Here is a 5,538-nt window from a genome sequence, read left to right as displayed (position 1 = left end):
ATGTACAAAGCGGTGTTATATTTTTCAGTAAAATCAAAGATGCAGGTGGTTCATCCGCCAAACAGAGCTTGAACATTTCTACAATAAAAGGGACTGAACCACTGTGTTTTTAGATGATATGAGAACCGCACCTGCGCATAAAATGTTTAACTCGGTCAGTAGAAAAGAATCAGTGTTCATTGTGTTGGTTTGCACCGCCCCCTTGTGGTTATGAACAGAGTAGTCCTCAAAATGTGGCCGGTTGCATAAACTGCTTGCTTAGAGCAGAGGTTTACAAACTTTATGATTCCAAGGACCTCCAAATATGATGCATCTATTATGAGGGACCCCCTTCCTAAAATCCATCTATATATTTTTATCTATATGAAAAAACAAACAGACATTTAAACCGTTAGATAAATAATAAGTGTGACAGTGATATTAGAAATACAACATATTGTTTCCAAACTTAAATTGGCTATACTTAATGTTGGATGTATAAACCTAAAGAAGAAATTATTTGTATAAGCAACTTTCACAATAAATGTACGTAAGCATCTAATACTATACTGATTTATGAATACTGCCTTACAACCCCAGTGAGCGAGATAAAGGGGACTATAGTGAGAAAAACTCACTAGATGTATACAAAGCAAACATATACAAATCTGGAAAGTATGTATACGGCAAGAAAGGAGAAAAACATTTAGAAATTAAACAGATTGTTTCACTGTAAAAAAAAAAATCAGGTCTCCAATTGAAAATTTTCTAGTGACCGATCACATTTTTTTTTTAGTTGGTCAAATTGAATTTCTGTGGATTAAATTGCATTAATTCAAAGAAATTCAATTTGGCCAAATGAAAAATGTAGATGTGATCGGTCACTAGAAAATGTTCAATTGGAGTTCAATTTTTTTTACAGTGTTGGTAGACTTTATCCATTTTTGCTGTTCATTTTATTCTCAGATATTTTCTAGGGACCCCTAATAACCTTTTGGAGGACCCCTGGGAGTCCCCGACCCCAGTTTGAGATCAGACTTAAAAGCAGTGTTGGGAAGGTTACTTTAGAAATGTAATAGGTTATAGATTACAAGTTACTCTATTTAAAATGTAATAAGTTGTGTAACTATTTCAATTACTTTATTAATGTAATGTAACTGATTACTTTTCTAAATTTTCTAACAAATGTTTCCAACTGTTTATGACCAACTGTTATTTTCAAACATTCAAGCCAGTCAGGGTTAACCTCTAAAACACAGAGATCGTTATATTAACTAATTTAATTACACAATTTTTATCAGTAACTGATTAGTTACGTTTATTTTGAAATGAAATTGCGTAACTCTGTTACATGCAACTAGTTACTCCCCAACACTGCTTAAAAGCTAGTTTTCAGCTTTAAGTCTAGATCTAAAAAGTCAGATTGGTCTAATTTGAATCCAAAAAGTAAGACGGATTACCACTTAGCAAACTACTAGTTAGGGGCCAAGCACTGAAGGTGCAGAGGCACCTATTGAAACCGTTAGATTTCTTATTATTATTCCGCCATTGAAGTCAATGGCAGCCCATAGAACCGCTTGCGGGAAAGTTATGAAATTTGGCACACAGATAGAGGACTGGTCCAACATTAACCACACCAATTTTGGAGTCTCTAAAACAATCCCTCTAGCGCCACCACCTGTCCAAAGTTTCACTCATGTTTATGCTAATAACTTTTGAACCCAAATGGCTAGAAACAAAATGAAGCTGATTCGATTGCACTCTATGACGTCTTTTTCCGTCATGAAATTATTCCCGGCATTTTTAATTATCCAAAAAAACTACTTTTTCGAACTCCTCCTAGGCCGTAGCTCTGATTTTCATGAAAATAACTTCTGAACCGTTTGTTAAAAGTGGTCTTGTTAGATTCAGGACGGCATGTCGAGTCATCTGATATCCAATTTTTCCATATCGGCCATTTTGAATTGTGTTCTAACCTGCTGTATTTTATGAAAACATGAACGGATTGTTACAAAACTCGGTTTGGGTCATCACCACGATGCCCTGAAGGAGCCTGAGAAGTTTTAAAACAGCGCCACCTAGTGGAGAATTCTTTTTCCCAAACGCTTATAACTTTGGGTGTGGTTAACTTATTTTCATGGGAGTAACTTTTTTTTGTCTCCTGAATCCTTGCCGAGTCCAACGATACCAGACTTGCCAGGTTTCAGCGTATGGTTTGTGCAGCGCGGTAATTTAGCGCTTAAAAAACATTAGCTGATATCTTTGAAACCGCTAGTCCGATCGAGACGAAACCAGCGTCAGAAGTTCGAAAACATGGGTCGATAGCTATATGTTAATGCCCAAATGTCAAAATATTGATAGTAAGGGGTAGTCAAATCTATTATAAATCTACATATAAATGTCTATAACTCCATAATGAAATGAGATTTTCACCAAAATTGACACGTATGTATGGGCTCACTCCGAGGACACTTTGTGCAGGATTGTGCCTCTTGGTGGCAAACAAAACATGCAATTCCCATGGACTACAATGCATTTTTCAGCCTTTTTGCCTAAAATCATCTTCAAATGCCTTTAATTTCTCATTGCTGCTGTTTATCTGACACTCCCAGCCATTTTGGCATGTCTTGTCTTCTTATTTGCGCTTGGCCCCGGTATTGCTGCTTGCAGCTATATTTGGTCAGACTAGTTCTTAAGCCACATAGGCTACTATGTACTGTAAGTCCAAATCTGATTTTCAGGTCTGTTTTTCTCTTGACAGTGTGAACGGCACAAACCACATGGATGATGATCTTTTCCATTCTTATTTGTGCCACTTCCAATGTGTTCCTAAATCCGATACAGGTCGATATTTTGATATTTTCGGTCTGAACAGTCATATCGGAATTCATGCAACTTTTACGTCACACTAGAGCAACATTCGTCACAATTCTGCGCTCAAGGGAGTCACTTCAGAGATTTTACACTCCTGAAGTTATCCAGACAGTTGCGATAGGTAGTCAGTGAAGGACAGTGATGTGTCAGAGCTCTCAAGTACAGTGACGGCTTGATACACAAGCAAAACATCATAAATGTTTAAAAAATCTGCTCTTTTTTTCATATCCTCGTCTTAGTTCTTTTATATTGCCTGTGCATAAATCCACTGGTTTTCGCGGCAGATCTCACTGAATAAACACGTAATGAATGACTCACTTTAATGTTCTCCGTGTTTACTTCTGTATGAGAGCATGACGTGTGGCGGGTTTTTAAAAAAGAAAAATGTTATCGTTCTTTTGCGCTTGCGGGTCAGTTCAGGACCATTATCTGTTCACACTGGAATCTGAGATTGGCCACATTTAAATCAACAATGTGAAGAGCTATACAAAAACCCCCGGATCTGAGCAATAAACCATAATTGAGCAGTGTGAGCGTATCCTTAGTGGCTGTTTATGCAACTGGCCCCTGGTTTAATCCATAGCTCCCATTTTGATAATTATGCTTTGGATGGTGGACTTTCCTTTTTGGTTTGGAAAATGTACCATGTTAGTATATGCTTAATTCTTAAAGTAATGATTGTAATAGTTGCTCTTGTGAGGTGCAATACAATTTTTTTCCTCAGGAATGTGTTTTCTAGACTATATGACCACTTTTATTGTATGGTATTACATATCAATGTTCCCATTAATGTAGTTTTGAGTCAGCTTGCTTATTATAAAACATAGGCTGCAATCAGTATTTTTTAAACCACAGTCTTTACAACCATATTGCGTGTTTACGTTCTGAATAGGGCTGCTAATATTATATTAGAAAATGCCATGTTTTATTGTTGAAGCAAGCAAAATAAAAGATTAAATTTAAAAACAGAAACTGCACATTTACTTTAAGTACGGAGCATCCTGTATGGTGAGATGCTCAAAAATCAAAACAAACAAGCCAAAAAAATGTCTCTTGCACGTTAAATGTCATCTGAGTACAATTATAATGACTTAAATCCAATGTTTTTGTCAAGGTACATTTACCATTGCTCTGCAAATTTTCGTAGGCAAAATCCAGTCATTCCAATTGAAATCCGGTGTGGTCACATTAGCGAAAATTCAGCAAGTCATTGCCAATGGTGAAATCGCATTAAAACCACACGGTTTTCTGTTGGCGAATTCGCTTGACCCATTTGAACATGAGCAAAATCTGCTTTTTTATGTGGATTCCTATTAAAATTACTAGAATTTTCTTGCGGAATTTCGCTGAGCAATGGTAAATGTGACCGCAAAAAAACTCTAAAAGTTTCCATGCTGACTTCACTCATGATCAAGCTAATTCGCAGCGTTGCCCAAAAGAAAGTTGCTTGGTTTTAAAGTTGGCATGCAATGGAAGTTGCAATTATATTTTTCTTCCTTATTCTAAAATATACCTTTTATTATATATATTTTATTCTATAAAATATATATAATGGTTGACACCATTAACCGCTAGAAATGTATCAACTGGTGGAGATTTTGGTCTCTATCGCAGTTATGCTCACGTGACGTTGCAATGCATTTGTTTTTATATACATTTGATTACTTTATACATTTTGTGTAGTATTTCTAGTGCTTTTCAGGTTTGCGTCTTTGTTCTATTGTAGTTTTATCATTTGCTTTATCAGTTTTTTAAGGCTATTATTAGTTTTTTTTTAGTTATGTGACCCTGGAGCACAAACCAGTCATGCGTCTCACGGGGTATATTTGTGGCAATAGCCACCAAGACATTGTATAGGTCAAAATTATCGATTTTTCTTTTATGCCAAAAATCAACCACAGGTGATCATGTTCCATGAAGATATTTAGTAAATGTCCTACCCTAAATATATCAAAAATGTGTTATTAGTAGTAATATGCATGCCTAAGGACTTTAAAGGCGATGTTTCTCAATATTTCGATTTTTTTGCACCCTCAGATACCAGATTTTCAAATAGTTGTATCTCGGCCAAATATTATCCTATCATAACAAACCATACATCAATGGGAATCTTTTTTTATTCATATGATGTATAAATCTTGGTCCAGGGTCACAAATGATTTTGAAAATGGTGATAAGAATTTTAATAAGAATTTGATATTATAATAATAATAATAATAATAATAATAATAATAATAACCTTATTCAAAACAAAAATAACACCCTCTATTATACACTCTAAAAAAAAAAGGTTCTATATGGCTCGTAATCATAGGGGAACCTTTTTTAGTGCTATATAGCACCAATTTTGGTTCTTCAGCGGTTCTTCACCTTTTTTTTTTAGAATGTATCATTACCGTGATATAAAATGTATCATATTGTGATATAAGATTTGGTCATATCGCCCACCCCTAGCTGCACCTTCAGTGTATATATCTTCTTTTTCCTTTCCAACGATTAACCCATAAAATACCAGATTTTTCCTACAGCCACAGACTGCCATTGTACCAACTGTTGAGCACAGGTAAGAGACTTCTTTTTTTCTTGGCAGACGTCAAAGCTAATAGCTGTTTAACCTCTGCCTGATAGCAATGAGAGTATGAGACAGCTGCTTCTATAAATAACTAACCCCCTCTCGACTGCCTC

This window comes from Gobio gobio (genome assembly GCF_949357685.1).
Source record: "Gobio gobio genome assembly, chromosome: 11".
Lineage (NCBI taxonomy): Eukaryota > Metazoa > Chordata > Actinopteri > Cypriniformes > Gobionidae > Gobio > Gobio gobio.
Note: the sequence above shows the minus strand (reverse complement) of the source record.